This window comes from Phascolarctos cinereus, unplaced genomic scaffold (assembly GCF_003287225.1).
Source record: "Phascolarctos cinereus isolate Bilbo 61053 unplaced genomic scaffold, phaCin_HiC Scaffold_726;HRSCAF=1367, whole genome shotgun sequence".
NCBI lineage: Eukaryota > Metazoa > Chordata > Mammalia > Diprotodontia > Phascolarctidae > Phascolarctos > Phascolarctos cinereus.
Genome location: NW_027556098.1, coordinates 130,947,011 through 130,965,688, shown reverse-complemented (window position 1 = coordinate 130,965,688; position 18,678 = coordinate 130,947,011). Strand labels below are relative to the sequence as shown.

Below are 18,678 nucleotides of genomic sequence, written 5' to 3'. Positions count from 1 at the left end.
TCTCCCCAAACCCCTCAAATACTCATAAAAAATGGCTCTAAACAAATTCTGAAGCAGCAGAACCCACAAAAAGACAGAGTGAAACAAATTTCCAGCCCAAGACAACCTGGATGATTGATCAGAAAGGTGTATGGCACCAGGCTGGGAGCAGCGCAGCGCAGCGCAGCGTGGGCACGTAGGCCACAGCAAACCTGGAGCTCAGAGGACTGAATCACAGGCAGCTGTGGAGGTTTCCAGACTCCTCAATCCACCAATGCCAAAGACAACTTAGAAGGTCAGTGGGAAAAGTCTGTTTCTGTCGGTGGTCAGAGAGGAAGGCGGGGTCTCAGCTCCATTCCCCAAGAGCGTGGCCCTGGGGGGGCAGCTGCTTCCCGAGCTTCCGGCCCACAGACTGAGGGGGAATCCAGTGGCTGATCAGAGAGGGATTGCAGGGATCTCTTTGCCAGTGCTGAGGCAGGAATCTCTTGCTTTGCCCGTGTGGATCTGGGTCACAGTTCTGGGCGCGGTGCTGGGGTGAGGAGGAGCGCTGGCTGGTGGAGCTTGTAGTGTGTGGAGAGGAACCCCTCCTCACAGTTACAGGACAGAAAGGAGTACTTGTGGTCACAGGCCAGGAAAGGAGTAAACACCTCGCCCCTTATCATACCACCTTGGAAGAACTGAAAATTTACAGGTCCCTACAAGTATCTCTGAAAACAGTACAAACCCCTGAAGCTTGGGACAGTACATCACCACATTGGAAGCAGACTCTTACCTTAACAAAGAGTTTAAAACTCAAGTAATTGGCCAGGATCATGAGCAAGCAGCACAAAAAGAGTCAGACTATATTATCTTACTTTGGTGAAAAAGAAGATCAAAATATACAACCAGAAGAAGACAACAAAGTCAAAGCTCCTACATCCAAAGCCTCCAAGAAAAATATGAATCAGTCCCAGGCCTTGGAAGAGCTCAAAAGGGATTTTGAGAAGCAAGTAAGGGAAGTAGAGGAAAAACTGGGAAGAGAAATGAGAGTGATGCAAGAAAATCATGAAAAACAAGTCAACAGCTTGCTAAAGGAGACCCAAAAAATACTGAAGAAAATAACACCTTAAAAAATAGCCTAACCCAAATGGCAAAAGAGGTCCAAAAAGCCAATGAGGAGAAAATGCCCTAAAAAGAAAAATTGGCCAAATGGAAAAGGAAGTCCAAAAGCTTACTGAAGAAAATACTTCCTTAAAAATTAGAATAGAGCAATTGGAAGCTAGTGACTTTATAAGAAATCAAGACATTGTAAACAAATCCAAAAGAATGAAAAATTAGAAAACAATGTGAAATATCTCATTGGAAAAACAACTGACCTGAAAAATAGATCCAGGAGAGAGAATTTAAAAATTATTGGACTATCTGAAAGCCATGATCAAAAAAAGAGCCTAGACATCATCTTTCAAGAAATTATCAAGGAAAACTGCCCTGATATATAGAACCAGAGGGCAAAATAGAAATTGAAAGAATCCACAGATCTCCTCCTGAAAGAGATCCCCAAAGGAAAACTCCTAGGAATATTGTAGCCAAATTCCAGAGTTCCCAGGTCAAGGAGAAAATATTACAAGCTGCCAGAAGGAAACAATTCAAGTACTGTGGAAACACAATCAGGATAACACAAGATTTAGCAGCTTCTACATTAAAGGAAGGATGCAGGGCAAAGGAGATAGGATTACAACCAAGAATCACCTACCCAGCAAAACTGAGTATAATCCTTCAGGGGAAAAAATGGTCATTCAGTGAAATAGAGGACTTTCAAGCATTCCTGATGAAAAGACCAGAGCTAATAGAAAATTTGACTTTCAAATACAGGACTCAGTGGAACATGAAGAGGTAAACAGGAAAGAGAAATCATAAGAGACTTATTAAGATTGAACTGTTTACATTCCTGCATGGAAAGATGATATTTAACTCATGAGAACTTTGTCAGTATTAGGGTAGTTGAAGGAAAAAATTATATGTATGTATATATATATAGATAGAGATAGAGGGCACAGGGTGAGTTGAAGATTAAGGGGTCATATCTGGAGAATAAAATTAAGGGATGAGAGAGGATGATACTCGGAGAAGAAAGGGAGAGGTAGAATGGGGTAAATTATCTCACAAAAAAAACAGAAAAGAAAAGTCTCTTACAGTGGAGGGGAAACAGGGGAAGGTGAGAGGGAATGAGGAATCTTATTCTCATAGGATTTGGCTTAAGGAGAGAATAACATACACATTCAATTGGGTATGGAAATCTGTCTTACCCTACAGGAAAATAGGGGAGAAGGGACAAGAGAGCAGGGGGATGATAGAGAGAGGGCAGATTGGGAAAGGGGTAATCAGAAGCAAATACTTCTGAGGAGGGACAGGGTCAAAAGAAAGAATAGAATAAATGGGAGGGCAGGATAGGATTAAGGGAAATAGAGTTAGTTTTTCACAACATGTCTACTATGGTGTTTTGCATAACTGCACATGTACAACCTATATTGAGTTGCTTGCCTTTTCAATGAGGGTGGGTGGGGAGGGAGGAAGGGAGAAAATTTGAACTAAAGTTTTAAAAACACATGTTTTAAAAAAAGTTTTCACATGCACTGGGAAATAAGAAATACAGGAAATGGGGTACAGAAGTCTATCCTGCCTACAGGAAAATAGAAGGGGAAGGGGATAAGAGAAGGGAGGGGGAGAGATAGAAGAGAGGCAGACTAGGGGAAGGGTATTCAGAATGCATGCCATCTTGGGGTGGGGGGAGGGGTGAAAATTTGGAACTCAAAAACTTGTGGAAGTGAACGTTGAAAACTAAAAATAAATAAATTTATATTAAAAAAAATTAGTGAAAAAAACACTTTTAAAGAAAGTCCCTGCCCTCAAGAAGCTTTCAGTTTTGAGGAGATATGATTCACAAATATAAAAGAAGAAGAAAATATCTTTTTGAAGATTACAATTAAAGTGTTTCCTTCTTTGTAAAAAAAATCTATCTTTAACTTATGAAATTGAACAAGCATTTCCATAATAGCACAATAAAAAAGATGATTGATTGTATATGAAACTGAAAATCTACTATGCACAACTTGCTATTCCTTTCAAATATACAACAAAATTATCATGTAAAAAAAATGCCATCTTTCTTTTCCACCCTGCTCTATTGCTCAGGGCTCTGACAAGGCAGTGGGGCACTCCGGCAGCCAGTAACCGACAGCGTCTGTGAAGTTCCCCACGAAAACGGACAGGCAGCCCGATTGGTTCCACTTCCTACGAAGCGCGTTTCTCCGCAGCCAGTAGGCCCGGGGAAGAGGAGAGCGAAGGGAAGGGGGTCCTAGGCGCGTCCAAGACATTTCCGGGCTCGGAGTGCATTCTCTGCGCCTTCGCAGCCCCGCAGGGCAGCCATTGGTCGGCTCTGTGCATAAGTGGGAGGGCTATGCAAATATAGGGTTGCCGAGTAGGCAAGGTGTTCTGGGTGCCAGGCAAGGGGCTTCTCGCGCGAAGAAAGTGCTAAAATTTGGTAAAGATCCGCTCTATGGCGTGTTTTAGGCGGCCGTCTGGTTGCATAGAGGGGCAGAGCGGGAGACTGAGCTTCGGGTTGGGGCGTGGGAGGTGCGGAAGGAAGGCGAGGCTTGGAAAAGGTGTTCGTTAGTCGCCGCATGCGTAAAATGGTGTTGTTGCGAAGGGGTAGGGGAGTGTGAGGGAGGTTTTTTATCGCTTCTCGGCCTTTTGGCTAAGATCAAGTGTAGTATCTGTTCTTATCAGTTTAATATCTGATACGTCCTCTATCCGAGGACAATATATTAAATGGATTTCTGGAGCAGGGAGATGGAATAGGAGCTTGCTCCGTCCACTCCACGCATCGACCCGGTATTGCAGTACTTCCGGGAACGGTGCACCTCCCACTGGGAGAAAAATGGTGTTCACGAAAAACAGACCTCGGGAGCTCTGCGGAGTAACCGTCTGCAAGACGTAGGTATGAGGGTGTGCGGACGTAGTAATAGGATCTCGGGGGGCTGGGGGGGTGTTTCGCGGAAGAGTTTTGTTTCGTGTAGCGAGCCCCGATGTTCGTCGGCCTACTCGCGGAGACTTGCACGAACGTGTGCGGCTATGAATAACTGGGGACGTGGAAATTGTGCCTGCTTTACTTACGTAGTTGTGTTCCGTGTTCACTTGAAGTTTTTTTGTAGAACACAGTTATCGTTCAAAACGACGCAGACGGTCACCACAGTAAGAGGAACTTGTGGGCTTAAGCATACACTGCTACTCAACAAATCCTGGTGACTCCATTTCGGGTTTTCTTGGCAAAGATACTAGAATGGTTTGCCTTTTCCTTGTCCAATTCACTATGCAGATTGGGCAACCGAGGCAAACAGGGTTAAATGACTCACCCAGTGTCATGCACCAATAAGTGTCTGAGGCCAGATTTGAACTGGGAGAGATGTCTTTCCTGATGCCAAGGCCCAACACTCTTGTCACCTACCTGCCCTACAAAACAAGCAGCAGTGGCAAGAACTATTTACTCACTGATTAATCTTTCTTATGCCTATGAATCAATAACAACAAGGGGCAACTAGATGGCTAGAGCTCCAGCCTTGGAGTCAGGAGGATTTGGGTTCAAGTCAAGCCTCAGGCACTTGACACTTATTAGCTGTGTGTCCCTGGGCAAGTCACTTAACCCCAATGCCTCACCATCAAAAACCAACACACAAAAGAATCTGGTCAACAGAGAGACTAACCGGGATTCCAGAGGACTAACAATAACTTCCCGCCTTCTGACAAAGAGGTAAAATACCCATGGTTTTAAATGAGATGTATTTTTTAGGACATGGCCAGTTAAGAGAAATTGTTTTGCTGGATTAAACATACTTGTTAAAAACAGCTTTTTGCTTTCTGGGTGGGGCAGAGTGGCAAGTTGGTAGGTTGAGAAAATTAAATTTTTGTTATAATAAAAAAAAAAGGCCTACCTAAAAACTAAAGTCAACTAGATAACTTACCCAGGGGTTACCATGCTCCTACTTACCAATCTGTACCAAATTTCACCAGGTAGTCAAATCAAAGACAAAATGACATCTTCCAGATATCAAGCAATTCTAAAACACTAGAAACTTTACCTTTGAAACCAAGTATTTCACTAATATATGACGTGCCTATGTGTGTATATATATATAATATATATATATATATATATATATATATCTTTACATTAAGAAAAATCACAGGAATTAGCCCATTAAGAACATACCTATCTTCATGGTCACGGAACCACACCTGCCAAATAAGTATGTAACATCTCCTCCACACAGTCACACAAACCGTATAGTCTTCCAAGTGATTCAGTCCATAATACCCAGGCTAAGCCCTTTACAATCAGTGTTTTCTACATGTAGTACCTGGTCCTAGGAAACAGGACCAGAAATCTTATATCTGTATATGCCCTGTCCCTTTCTGACATCACCTACCAAGCCTGTGGAGGAGACCACCATGTAATGGCTGTTCAGCAAAACTTGGACAAGGTGGGGCAGCTAGGTGGCTTAGAGCACCAGCCCTGAATTCAGGAGGACCTGAGTTCAAATCTGGCCTCAGACACATGACACACTAGCTCTGTGACCCTGGGCATGTCACTTAACCCCACTGCCTAGGCCAAAAAACAAACAAACAAAACCTTGGACAAGGAAATGAATGAGAACCCATGTGAGGCTCTCGAGTTTCCAGAGCCTAACAGGATCATACCAGGTGCCTTGCTATGTATGTTTTTTTGCTTCTTGATCTTGTTCTGACTTGGAATGGAGACTATTGGTTTAATTTCCCTCCTTGATATTCCTGTGAAGGGAATTATCATTTTCATATTAATCGATATAATATGGGTAATAAAAATACTAATAATTTAGAATTCTCAGCAATTGCCTATTCCAGCTTGTGAGTCAGAGCTCACGATGCAACTTGAAATGATCAATCCAACTTTGACAATGCTCACAATCACTGCCTGTGTAACTTCAGTGAATTGAATCAAAGATTGTAGAACCTGTTCCTGTCACAGAACTCTGGGCCTATGACCCACCAAGTCACGATCCCCAAGGAATGGACTCCAGAATTGTTGCATTGTCTTCCATTTGTGGGTTGGCTGTGGGAAACCACTCTGGCCCTAGGGAACAATTATTTGTAATCCACCTTCCCCCCTCCCTTTCCATTGTGAGTTATGTATAAAATCTCTGCCTTCACTTCAGCAAGGTGGAATTAGGATCAGGAGAATTCACGATTTTGCAAACCTGTTCCTTATAATGAAACTAATTGATTAAGTGGGTACCTAATTATTGCACTTTGTCTCTGGCCTGCTCTTTTGTCATTCTCAGGTTAGAGACTGGTTCAGTAAAAATCCTGTTAACACACCTCCAATCCTACTTTCATGAAGCCTTTTCCAACCTCCTCAGCCCAGGAGACAGACACTCCATGAGAAAGAAAAGGAAATCAGTTGCGGTTATGTACAGGATTTCAGGTTCATGCCTTCCTTCAAGGTAGTTGCCTTGGTGGGCTGGAAATAGACACACACACACACACACACACACACACACACACACACACCCATGAGTTGTAACTGAAGAAAGAAGGCCATTTTTCACGTATAACTCACTTTATAATCACATACCTTTGTGGATAACATATGATTGAAGTGAGGACTGAGCATAGATGGATAAATAAATTGGGCTGGCTGAAAGAGCAGAGGGAGACAGCCAACTTATTCCCAACCTCAGCTCCCTGCTTCTCCCAATTCCCTGACTGGTGGCTCCCTGGCTAATTCCCTAGTAGATCATGGACTCAAGCCGATGAATGAATAACAGAAAGTTTCATGATGTCTAGCTAAATGCATAAGGTTTAGTGTCTGGAGACCTAGGTCAGAGTCCCACAAATTTAGAAGCAATCCTAGGAGGATCTACAGTCTGATTAGAACATAAAATCTGCAGCTATATGATTTTTACAATTCACTTAATGAAGGAAATATGTATTTATTAAGCCCTTATTCTATGCAAAGTATTGTGCCAGGTAGGGAATAGGGGAAATACATAGATATTTGGAACATGGTGCTATTCTTCAAAAAACTTTTCCATCTCATAGGAGTGATACACACTAAATACATAAAGAGAATATAAATGAGGATACAAATCGAAGGAATAATTCCATTTTTTTTAAGGCAATTGGGGTTAAGTGACTTGCCCAGGGTCACACAGCTAGTAAATGTCAAGTGTTTGGTCTGAGGCTGGATTTGAACTCAGGTCATCCTGACTTCAGGGCCAGTGTTCTGTCCACTGTGCCACCTAGTTGCCCCCTCCAAGGAATAATTCTAAAGAAAATACTCATGGAGGACTGAGCAGGGAAAAATTGTTTTCTATTGATATCAGAAAAATCTTGGTAGAGGGAGGGTTATCCAGGTGGATTTGAGTTTCAAGAAAAAGAAATGGCCTGAGTAGAAAAAAGGAGGAAAATAGATGCTTTGGGTAGCTTATGTATGTTTATCCTATTTGGTGGAAAGAGCCTTACAGGTAGCATAAAGACCAGTCCCAGGTCCAATATTGACTAGATTTGTGATTTGGGGAAATGGGACATCAGTCTCTCCATCTATGAAACAGACGTAATAAATACCTGTATGAGTTACCTTCCTGGGCTTTTTGGAGACACAATTCATTGCAAACCTTAAAGCACAAGATAAGAAATGAGTTCCCTAAGAAGGGACACTTTATGGGGGGTGTAATGGAGGGGATATCACATATCTCAGAGGCCCAAGACAGATTACTTTGGTTAGATTCATATAGAGCAGGTTGTCCTTTTGAGACTTAATATTTCTTAATCAACTGGATAATCCTGATTGAACAATAATTAAGTTATGGTCAATTTTCTTGTTAGATTCAACTTTCTCTCTGAGGAGTAGTCACATTTATACCTTGTGTCAGTTCTTTCCCTCAGTCACCTTTTGTCTTCCATAAGACTAAAAATGTAGAGGGACCATGGGTCGATTAGGTCTCAATTACACAGAGTACATTCTAAGTGAATCTTCACAGTTCCCCCCCCCCCCCAAATCTGCTTTGTGCTGAAGGAGTAGGGCTATGTAAATCATCATCTGTTACCCAACTGTGAGGCAGTGAGTGTCGGAGAGAGGGTCTCCAAAAAGTTATTTTATGCTCAACAAAAGTGTTGACATTTCCTAGGGATGCTTCTTCTTGGGTGTTTTTTGTGATTGTTTACTTGGTGACTTTGTCCCACAAGACTGGTGGAAAGTTTCCAGGGAGTAAAGGGCAGGAGGAACTGAAGAGTAATGGAGAGGTGTACCAACTATATCCTTCTTGGGTGAGAAGGCTAAATTGGAAGAAAGCCCCAAGGTGCTTACAAGAAGTTTGTTTTGTTTTTTTGTTTGTTTGTTTTTTCCTTCCTTGCAAGTTTAGTGTTATAATGTGTAGGAATTTGTTTTGTTTTCTTGTCTTAGCTTTCACTTTTTTGATTTCTCTTAGGGATTTTCAGTTAGTCTTTTGGGTTTTTAAAGATCTCTGCTTACTTTTTTCTCTCTTGTTTTAGAAGCTGTGGTAAAGAGTAGTGCTTACTTATTGGCTTTCTTGCACAGTGGATAGGTCTGATTTTTCAATAAGATTGCTTGATGACAACAAATTGATCTATCAATTACTTAAGGCCTATTATAGGACTTATTTTCTCTTTAGGTGTTAGGTTTGTGAAACACTTTAACTTTTAGAAGAGAGGAGAATTTATCTTATTCTGTGAAGAGGTATTATGGATAGAAGCTTATTTTTAACTTAATGCATTGTCAAATTATCTTTTAAAAATACATATAAGGAGTGTACAACCATCCCTTAAAGAAAACATAGTTCAAATTTATCTTTTTTTTTTTAATCACTCAAATACTGAGGCTCCTACTGATTCCAGGTATCTCACTCAATATTCTTAGGTCTTCATCTCCTCCATCTCCTTTGGAGAAATTGTTTCTAGGTACATGCATCATCCCCAGTCAGGAGCTGTGCATTCAGGTAATCGTTCATTAACATCACCTGTAGCTATCCTTGCAGACATTCACTGAATGCTTGAAATATCTCACATTGTTGGTTGCTATAGAAATTTGATAGGATCAGAACCCTGGAAAGTTGTGCATGACTGGTATTCTATCTGGTCATTCACTGGTGCTGAAGAAGAATATACAAGATGAAAACAAAGTAATTTGAAAAGTTTGCTTAAGGAAAGGCTTAATGTAGAAGATGGTGCTTGAACTGATTCTCGAAGGAAACAAGGAATTCTAAGAGGCAGAATGGAGGAAAGACACAGGGGCCAGCCATGGAAACAAGAGAGGGATTATTATGTGTGAAGAGTAACAAGGGCCAGAGGATAGAGCACCAGATCTGGAGTCAGGAGGACCTGAATTCAAATCCAGTTTCAGACACCTTGTGTGACCTTGGGCAAGTCACTTAACTCTAAAAAAAAATAATAAGGCGACTTTGGTTGAATCATAGAATTAAGATGAGTAATGTGTAATGAGACTCGAAAGGTAGGATGGAGCAATGCCTTTAAGTGATTCAGGGGAGTTGATAGTTCATCCTAGAGAATAGAGTGGCTCCCATTGGAATTTGGGTAGGGAATGATGTTGTGAAACTTGTTTTTAGGAAAATCACTGGCAGCTATGTGAGGAGTGGATCAGTAGGGGAGAAAGTGGAAGCAGGAGGACCAGTTAGTAAATTGTTACAATAAATAGTCCAGGTAAGAGGTGCTGAATTCAGGTCACCTGAACAGAAAGGGTTTGTGAAGATATGTTGTGGAGGAAGAAATGACGAGGTAAGCCAGCTGACACTGAGGGGTGAAGGAGAGGAAGGAGTCACTGTGATTCCAAGGTTGCGCCCTTGGGAGACTGGATAGAATTCATCCAGATCAATAGGAGTATTTTTCCTCAGTCACATCCAAAAATCCAGATATCTCAATACTAGAGTTTAGAGTAACACTCTACATTTATGAGCATTTTAGACAAATTGGTTCATATGTTTTTAAGAACTGTAATGAGATAGCAATTGGATCCTGAAACTAATTTTTTTTTTGAGGCAATCAGGGTTCAGTGACTTGCAGCTAGGAAGTATCTTAGGCCAGATTTGAACTTGGCTCCTCCTGCCTCCAGGCCTGGTGCTCTATCCACTGTACCATCTAGCTGCTCCAGATATTGGGAAATTTTTAATAATTTCATTAGGAAAGTTCAGGAGGAGCTTTGGCATCCTGGTTGCTATGTAGTTGGTCACAGCCACAATGATCAAATGATGACAACCAAGAAGCAATCTAGATATAGAGATGCTTTAGGATAAATCCTGATGGTGCACATGTGTGAATAACATGCAGCCTGGTCATTTTGCCACATAGCAACAATGGACTTGTGTGACTAGAGATGGACTGCATGGCCTAAGCAGACTACTGGCTACAGTCTTTTGTTGGATGCTTGAAACAGTGAGTGACCTTACTTCAGGGGCATCTTGACTGACAGTCAAACAAGCATGGAATTCCCACATAATTTTGTGTCCAGGACAAATCTGTCTCTGGTGTGACCGAGCAAAATGCCTCTATCTCTTTGGGAGTCCCCACAGGAAATTCAGCCAGTGATATCATTGCAAAGAGGATGGCAGAATCAGACTTGACTGAGCAACCAGGGTGTTCCCTGGCCAAAATCTGTTGGCACATTCAATTCTATCAAGCATTTGATTTCATTTAAAAAATTGTGTCATATCCAAGAGTGCTCTGTCTCTTGGCTCTAGAGCCATCTAAATCTTCCCCAAAGATTTAACTCAAGGTATTTTCCCCTAGAAATTAAACTTTCTTTGATTCAAAAAATATTTTATTCTGTTGGGAGGCGGAGCAAGATGGCAGAGTGAAAAGCAGTGACTTGCTTGAGCTCTCCCCAAACCCCTCCAAATACTCATAAAAAATGGCTCTAAACAAATTCTGAAGCAGCAGAACCCACAAAAAGACAGAGTGAAACAAATTTCCAGCCCAAGACAACCTGGATGATTGATCAGAAAGGTGTATCGCGACGGGCTGGGAGCAGCACAGCGTGGCGCACAGGCCAGCAAACCTGGAGCAGGCCTCAGAGGACTGAATCTCGGGCAGCTGTGGAGGTTTCCAGACTCCTCAATCCACAATGCCAAAGACAACTTAGAAGGTCAGTGGGAAAAGTCTGTTTCTGTCGGTGGTCAGAGAGGAAGGCGGGTTTCAGCTCCATTCCCCAAGAGCTGGCCTGGGGGGGCAGCTGCTTCCCGAGCTTCCGGCCCACAGACTGAGGGGGAATCCAGTGGCTGATCAGAGAGGGATGCAGGGATCTCTTTGCCAGTGCTGAGGCAGGAATCTCTTGCTTTGCCCGTGTGTGGATCTGGGTCACAGTTCTGGGCAGCGTGCTGGGGTGAGGAGGAGCACTGGCTGGTGGAGCTTGTAGTGGCTGTGGAGAGGAACCCCTCCTCACAGTTACAGGACAGAAAGGAATACTTGTGGTCACAGGCCAGGAAAGGAGTAAACACCTCGCCCCTTATCATACCACCTTGGAAGAACTGAAAATTTACAGGTCCCTACAAGTATCTCTGAAAACAGCTGTACAAACCCCTGAAGCTTGGGACAGTACACTCTCCACATTGGAAGCAGACTCTTACCTTAACAAAGAGTTTAAAACTCAAGTAATTGGCCAGGATCATGAGCAAGCAGCACAAAAAGAGTCAGACTATATTATCTTACTTTGGTGAAAAAGAAGATCAAAATACAACCAGAAGAAGACAACAAAGTCAAAGCTCCTACATCCAAAGCCTCCAAGAAAAATATGAATCAGTCCCAGGCCTTGGAAGAGCTCAAAAGGGATTTTGAGAAGCAAGTAAGGGAAGTAGAGGAAAAACTGGGAAGAGAAATGAGAGTGATGCAAGAAAATCATGAAAAACAAGTCAACAGCTTGCTAAAGGAGACCCAAAAAATACTGAAGAAAATAACACCTTAAAAAATAGCCTAACCCAAATGGCAAAAGAGGTCCAAAAAGCCAATGAGGAGAAAAATGCCCTAAAAAGAAAAATTGGCCAAATGGAAAAGGAAGTCCAAAAGCTTACTGAAGAAAATACTTCCTTAAAAATTAGAATAGAGCAATTGGAAGCTAGTGACTTTATGAGAAATCAAGACACTGTGAAACAAATCCAAAAGAATGAAAAATTAGAAAACAATGTGAAATATCTCATTGGAAAAACAACTGACCTGGAAAATAGATCCAGGAGAGAGAATTTAAAAATTATTGGACTATCTGAAAGCCATGATCAAAAAAAGAGCCTAGACATCATCTTTCAAGAAATTATCAAGGAAAACTGCCCTGATATAGTAGAACCAGAGGGCAAAATAGAAATTGAAAGAATCCACAGATCTCCTCCTGAAAGAGATCCCCAAAGGAAAACTCCTAGGAATATTGTAGCCAAATTCCAGAGTTCCCAGGTCAAGGAGAAAATATTACAAGCTGCCAGAAGGAAACAGTTCAAGTACTGTGGAAACACAATCAGGAAAACACAAGATTTAGCAGCTTCTACATTAAAGGACAGCAGGGCATGGAATATAATATTCTGGAGGGCAAAGGAGATAGGATTACAACCAAGAATCACCTACCCAGCAAAACTGAGTATAATCCTTCAGGGGAAAAAATGGTCATTCAGTGAAATAGAGGACTTTCAAGCATTCTTGATGAAAAGACCAGAGCTGAATAGAAAATTTGACTTTCAAATACAGGACTCAAGTGGAACATGAAGAGGTAAACAGGAAAGAGAAATCATAAGAGACTTATTAAGATTGAACTGTTTACATTCCTGCATGGAAAGATGATATTTATAACTCATGAGACCTTTGTCAGTATTAGGGTAGTTGGAGGAAAAAATTATATGTATGTATATATAGATAGATAGATAGAGGGCACAGGGTGAGTTGAAGATGAAGGGGTGATATCTGGAGAATAAAATTAAGGGTTAAGAGAGGATTATACTCGGAGAAGAAAGGAAGAAGTAGAATGGGGTAAATTATCTCACAAAAAAACAGAAAAGAAAAGTCTCTTACAGTGGAGGGGAAACTGGGGAAGGTGAGAGGGAATGAGTGAATCTTATTCTCATAGGATTTGGCTTAAGGAGGGAATAACATACACATTCAATTGGGTATGGAAATCTGTCTTACCCTACAGGAAAATAGGGGGAGAAGGGGACAAGAGAGCAGGGGGATGATAGAGAGGAGGGCAGATTGGGAAAGGGGTAATCAGAAGTAAATACTTCTGAGGAGGGACAGGGTCAAAAGAAAGAATAGAATAAATGGGAGGGCAGGATAGGATTAAGGGAAATAGAGTTAGTTTATCACAACATGTCTACTATGGACATGTTTTGCATAACTGCACATGTACAACCTATATTGAGTTGCTTGCCTTTTCAATGAAGGTGGGTGGGGAGGGAGGAAGAAGAAAATTTGAAACCTAAAGTTTTAAAAATATGTTTAAAAAAATGTTTTCACATGCTACTGGGAAATAAGAAACATAGGAAATGGGGTACAGAAGTCTGTCCTGCCCTACAGGAAAATAGAAGGGGAAGGGGATAAGAGAAGGGGAGAGAGACAGAAGAGGACAGAGTAGGGGAAGGGATATTCAGAATGCATGACATCTTGGGGGGGGGGAGGGGAGATGGGGTGAAAATTTGGAACTCAAAAACTTGTGGAAGTGAATGTTGAAAACTAAAAATAAAATTTATATTAAAAAAATATTTTATTTTTCCAAGTATATTTAAAAACAAATTTTGACTTTATTTTTTAGTTTTGAGTTCCAAATTCTTGCCCTTCTTCCCTTTGCTTCTTATTTTTTTGGGGGGAATTTTTTGCCTTTTTTTTTCTTTTTGGCAAGGCAATTGAGGTTAAATGACTTGCCCAGGGTCACACAGCTAGTAAGTGTCAAGTGTCTGGGACCGGATTTGAACTCCACCTAGTTGCCCTTCTTTGTTTCTTATTGAGAAGGCAAGTAATTTGATATAAGGTTATACATGTGCAGTCATGTAAAACATACTTCCATTTTAGTCAGGTTGTGGAAAAAGAAAAACAGGCCAGAAAGTGGGGGGAAAAAATTTAGAAGTTCTTGGATATGTATTCAGACTCCTAGAAATTAAACTTTTAAATGTACCTACCCTGTAAGATAGAAAAGCCTAATTATTGTCAATGACTATAGCTTCTGACATCAGCCCGATAATTCATGGGTTGAAATTGCTGAAGTATGTGGATGTGCAAAACTTCTCACCTCATCTTTTTTAGGAGAGCAATAAAGAACAGAGTGAAGTGTGAGCCAGAGCTAGATCAGCTTGGCAGTTACTTTAATGGATCGCCAGTACTACAGGCAACAATGGATTAATAAGCTTGGTCAAGGAAGAATACTTGGAAGAACCGCTGCCTCCTTGACTTAACTTTTTTGTTTTCAGGAAAGGCACTCTCTGCTGGAGTGGGATTTCCTGCATTCTTCAAGACTCGATGGTTTTTCTTTTTCTTTCTTTCTTTCTTTCCTTTTTTTTTCTTTTTGGTGAGGAAATCAGGGTCAAATGACTTGCCCAGGGTCACACAGCTAGGAAGTATGAAGTGGCTGAGGTAGATGTATGAAGCTTAGGTTCAACATGACAAATATTGTTCTAGGTATAAGGCATATGAATGAGACACTTCTATACTGTGGCACTGTCATCATCACTTAAAGCACTGGCATAAGCCATAGGCACAAGGAGGTGTGGGTGCAGCTCTTTAGAGTGCCTGAGGTTCCTATTAACCAGATTATTCCAGGCCTGAAAGAGGCACTTTGACTTGACTTGGTGATTTCCATCCCAAAGACTGACAGCCACAGTCATCCATGCAACAGTTCTATTCAAAAACAGACACACTGGAGCAGCTAGGTGGCGCAGGGGATAGAGCACCAGCCCTGAAGTCAGGAAGACCTGAGTTCAAATCTGGTCTCAGGCCAAACACTTGACACTTACTAGCTGTGTGACCCTGGGCAAGTTACTTAACCCCAATTGCCTAAAAACAAAAACAAAGCAGACACACTGCCTCAGACACCAGAACAAGGCAAAAATCCAAGCACTGAGATCAGGTTAACAAGATCTGGATGTATATTGTGATATATTGGTCATGTGGACTCTTGAAGGCTGGGACTCCAAAAATGAATCTGTACTTTCAGAGTTTTTTATTTAATTTTGTTTTTCATGATAAACTTGAAAAATGTCAATATACAAAGAAGAGAAAGAGGATTGTATGTGAATATGCTATAATGGAATAGCTTAACTGCTATTATATAGGTTTCTTTTAAAATTCTATGTAGCATGTATGACATTTATGAGTAATGTTTGTTCTAAAGCTTTTGAAAACTTAATTGACAAAATTTTGGATCAACTAAAAAAAAGCATGACTTGAAATCTCCGAGTGCCTTTGTTCTCAGTATTATTGCTCTTTACTGAATTTATTTCTTATTAGAATATGTAGTTTTAAGGGGAAAAAAGTCTATGTAATAGTAACCAAACTGTCTTACTTATTGGTGACTCCTGATTCTTCTTTTTCCTATTTTAAAAAATGCTTCACTGAGCCTCTTCATTTTTTTTTGTTTATTTTGCTCACTTCAGCTGAATCTCCTTCCATTTCCCCTTATCCCTTCAACATCCAGCCTGTCTTTTTTTTTTTCTCCGAGACAATCGGGGTTAAATGACTTGCCTAGGGTCACACAGCTAGTGAGTACCATGTGTCTGGTATTTGTCCAGATTTGAATTCAGGTCCTCCTGACTCCAAGGCCATAGCTCTATTCACTGTACCACCTAGCTGCCCCTTTTCTTCAGCCTGCCTTCTTGAAAGCCTTTCTGACTCTCTGGCTTTGTTGGTGAATTGAAAATTGAGAATTCTTGAATTTATAATTCTCTAATTTAATGGGTCCTGAGGAAGATTAGAGCAGTCTAGTTAATCATCCCTTTCCGGAAGGGGAGGCTTTTGAACTGGCTAGTTATTGGACTGGCTACTGATTTTTAATGTCATATTCTACAGACACAATACGATCCTGGGCCAGTGAAAGCCAGGAGAGTGTCTAAGAGTTCCAGGCTTGTAAGAGGCTCTTTGACCTGACTGGTGATTTCAAACCAGAACACCAGTAACAAACAAAGATCTCCTACTCTATCCTCCCTCACTCCAGGGACTTTTCACCAGGAGCCAGGAACTAAAGTGTGTGTATGCCAACTACTTCTCTGTGCCCTCCCACTTCCTGTCACCTGCCCTAATTAAATGTGACTACAATTTTCTTTAGTGACAGTTATTGGGTATGGGTACCACTAATAATGTATATTTGCACATTTATTATCACTGAGTATCTGACTGTTAAACCTGGGGGAAAACATTATATCATTGAAATAACTCATAAATTTGTCCACCATAAACAGTATTTGAATATAGTAAAAATATCTGTTCTTATTAGTTTAATATCTGATACATCCTCTATCTGAGGACAATATATTGAATGGATTTTTGGAGCAGGGAGACAGAATAAGAGCTTGTGGTACTTCCAGGAACAGCACATCTCCTTCTGGGGAAATAAGTTTCTATGTAAAAGAAATATTAGGTTTTCTTTTCTCTTATCTGATAATTAGGATATTATACATGGAGGATACCTAGAGTTGATTTAGCTAAGCAAAGCAGCCCTGCCCATAACTCATCATGATGATTACCCATCATGATCCTTCAGCCAAGTATTGTGGATGCCTGGAATTTGTCTTGGCTGTTTTTTCAGGAGACCAAGGAGTAATGTCAGTAGCCCCCCAGAACCTTTAGTCCTCCAAGCCAATCAAGATCTGAGGATGTTTTCAATATTTTTTTCAGGAAAATTGGCTTCATTTCCATGGTAGGAGGTGATCAAGAGTAAGTATATTATGTCTACTACATACTATACACACACACACACACACACACACACACACACACACACACACACACACACACACCCCATGAGTTGTAACTGAAGAAAGAAGGCCATTTTTCACGTATAACTCACTTTATAATCACATACCTTTGTGGATAACATATGATTGAAGTGAGGACTGAGCATAGATGGATAAATAAATTGGGCTGGCTGAAAGAGCAGAGGGAGACAGCCAACTTATTCCCAACCTCAGCTCCCTGCTTCTCCCAATTCCCTGACTGGTGGCTCCCTGGCTAATTCCCTAGTAGATCATGGACTCAAGCCGATGAATGAATAACAGAAAGTTTCATGATGTCTAGCTAAATGCATAAGGTTTAGTGTCTGGAGACCTAGGTCAGAGTCCCACAAATTTAGAAGCAATCCTAGGAGGATCTACAGTCTGATTAGAACATAAAATCTGCAGCTATATGATGTTGGGCAAGTAGCTTAACATTTCTAGGTCCCTGTGACCATATCTGCAACGCATGGACTTGATTGATTGTTGAGAACTCTTCTAACTCATACATTCTATGATTCTGAGTAAGTCTAGGTGGAACTTTAGGCAAGTCCCTCTCTGAAAGCCTGTTTCCTTAACAAATATATAAAATGGAACTGATAATGATGTTTATACTATTTCTATAGTCTGACTTTGCTTGGACCTTTGCTTATTCATGATCCCAGTCCATTACTTGAGTTTTAAACTCTTTGTTAAGGTAAAGGTCTGCTTCCAGTGTGGAAAATGTACTGTCCCAAGCTTCAGGGGTTTTGTGCAAGTGTTTTCAGAAATATTTCTAGGGACACATAAATTTTCAGTTCTTCCAAGGTGGTATGGTAAGGGGTGAGGTGTTTATTTCTTTCCTGACCCATGCTCTGGTCTATGAGTGACCATAAGTACTCTTTTCTGCCTTGGAACTGTGAGGAGGATTTGCTCTTTATCACCACTGGAAGCTCCACCACATTAGTGCTCCTTCTCGCCTCAGGACCAACACCCAGAGCTGTGACCCAGATCCAAGCAGAGGTAAAGCAAGAGAATCCTGCACCAGCACAGAGATCTCTGCAATCCCCCTCTAATAAGCCACTCATTTACCCCTCCTCTCTGGCCTGGAAGCCACCCCGGGGCTGCTTGCCAGGACTGGGACCACACTTTTCTCTCACCACAGACTCAGAGTTTTCCCACTGACCTTCTAAGTTGTCTTTGGCATTCATGAATTGAGAAGTGTGGAAACTGCCACAGCTGCTGGGGATTCAGTCCTCTGCAGCCTGCTCCAGGTTTGCTGAGGCCTGCCTTGCCTTCAAGCCCACCTCCAACTGTGCTCCTGTCCCTGCCCAGCAAGATATAAATTTCTTTTTTTTAGTTACTCTTTTTTTTTTTTGCTAGGTAATGGGGTTAAGTGACTTGCCCAGGGTCACAAAGCTAGTGTCAGGTGTTTAGTCTGAGGTCAACTTTGAACTCAGGTCCTCCTGACTTCAGGGCCGATGCTCAATCCAATGTGCCACCTAGCTGCCCCGAGATATACATTTCTGGTCCACCATCCAGGCTGTCTTGGGCTGTAAATTTGTTTCACTCTGTCTTTTTGTGAGTTCTGCTGCTTTAGAATTTGTTTAGAGCCATTTTTATAGGTATTTGGAGGGCTTTGGGGGAGAGCTCAGGCAAGGCACTGCTTTTACTCTGCCATCCTATTTATACTATTTCCCTAGGCTCTTTTTGAGGCTCAGATATA

General features: G+C 41.4%; 1 long non-coding RNA gene, 1 other non-coding gene and 1 pseudogene across 2 annotated transcripts; all 3 read left to right on the top strand.

Annotated features, from left to right (window-relative positions):
- Window positions 1-3,660: 3,660 nt before the first annotated feature.
- LOC110194678 (uncharacterized) lies at window positions 3,661-16,922 on the top strand. Its single transcript, XR_013482997.1, has 2 exons — window positions 3,661-3,951; window positions 16,879-16,922. It is a non-coding gene; the product is annotated as an uncharacterized LOC110194678 (long non-coding RNA).
- On the top strand, window positions 3,693-3,883 carry LOC144454708 (U2 spliceosomal RNA). Its single transcript, XR_013483215.1, has one exon. It is a non-coding gene; the product is annotated as a U2 spliceosomal RNA (small nuclear RNA).
- LOC144454722 (U2 spliceosomal RNA) lies at window positions 16,439-16,603 on the top strand (annotated as a pseudogene).
- Window positions 16,923-18,678: the final 1,756 nt, after the last annotated feature.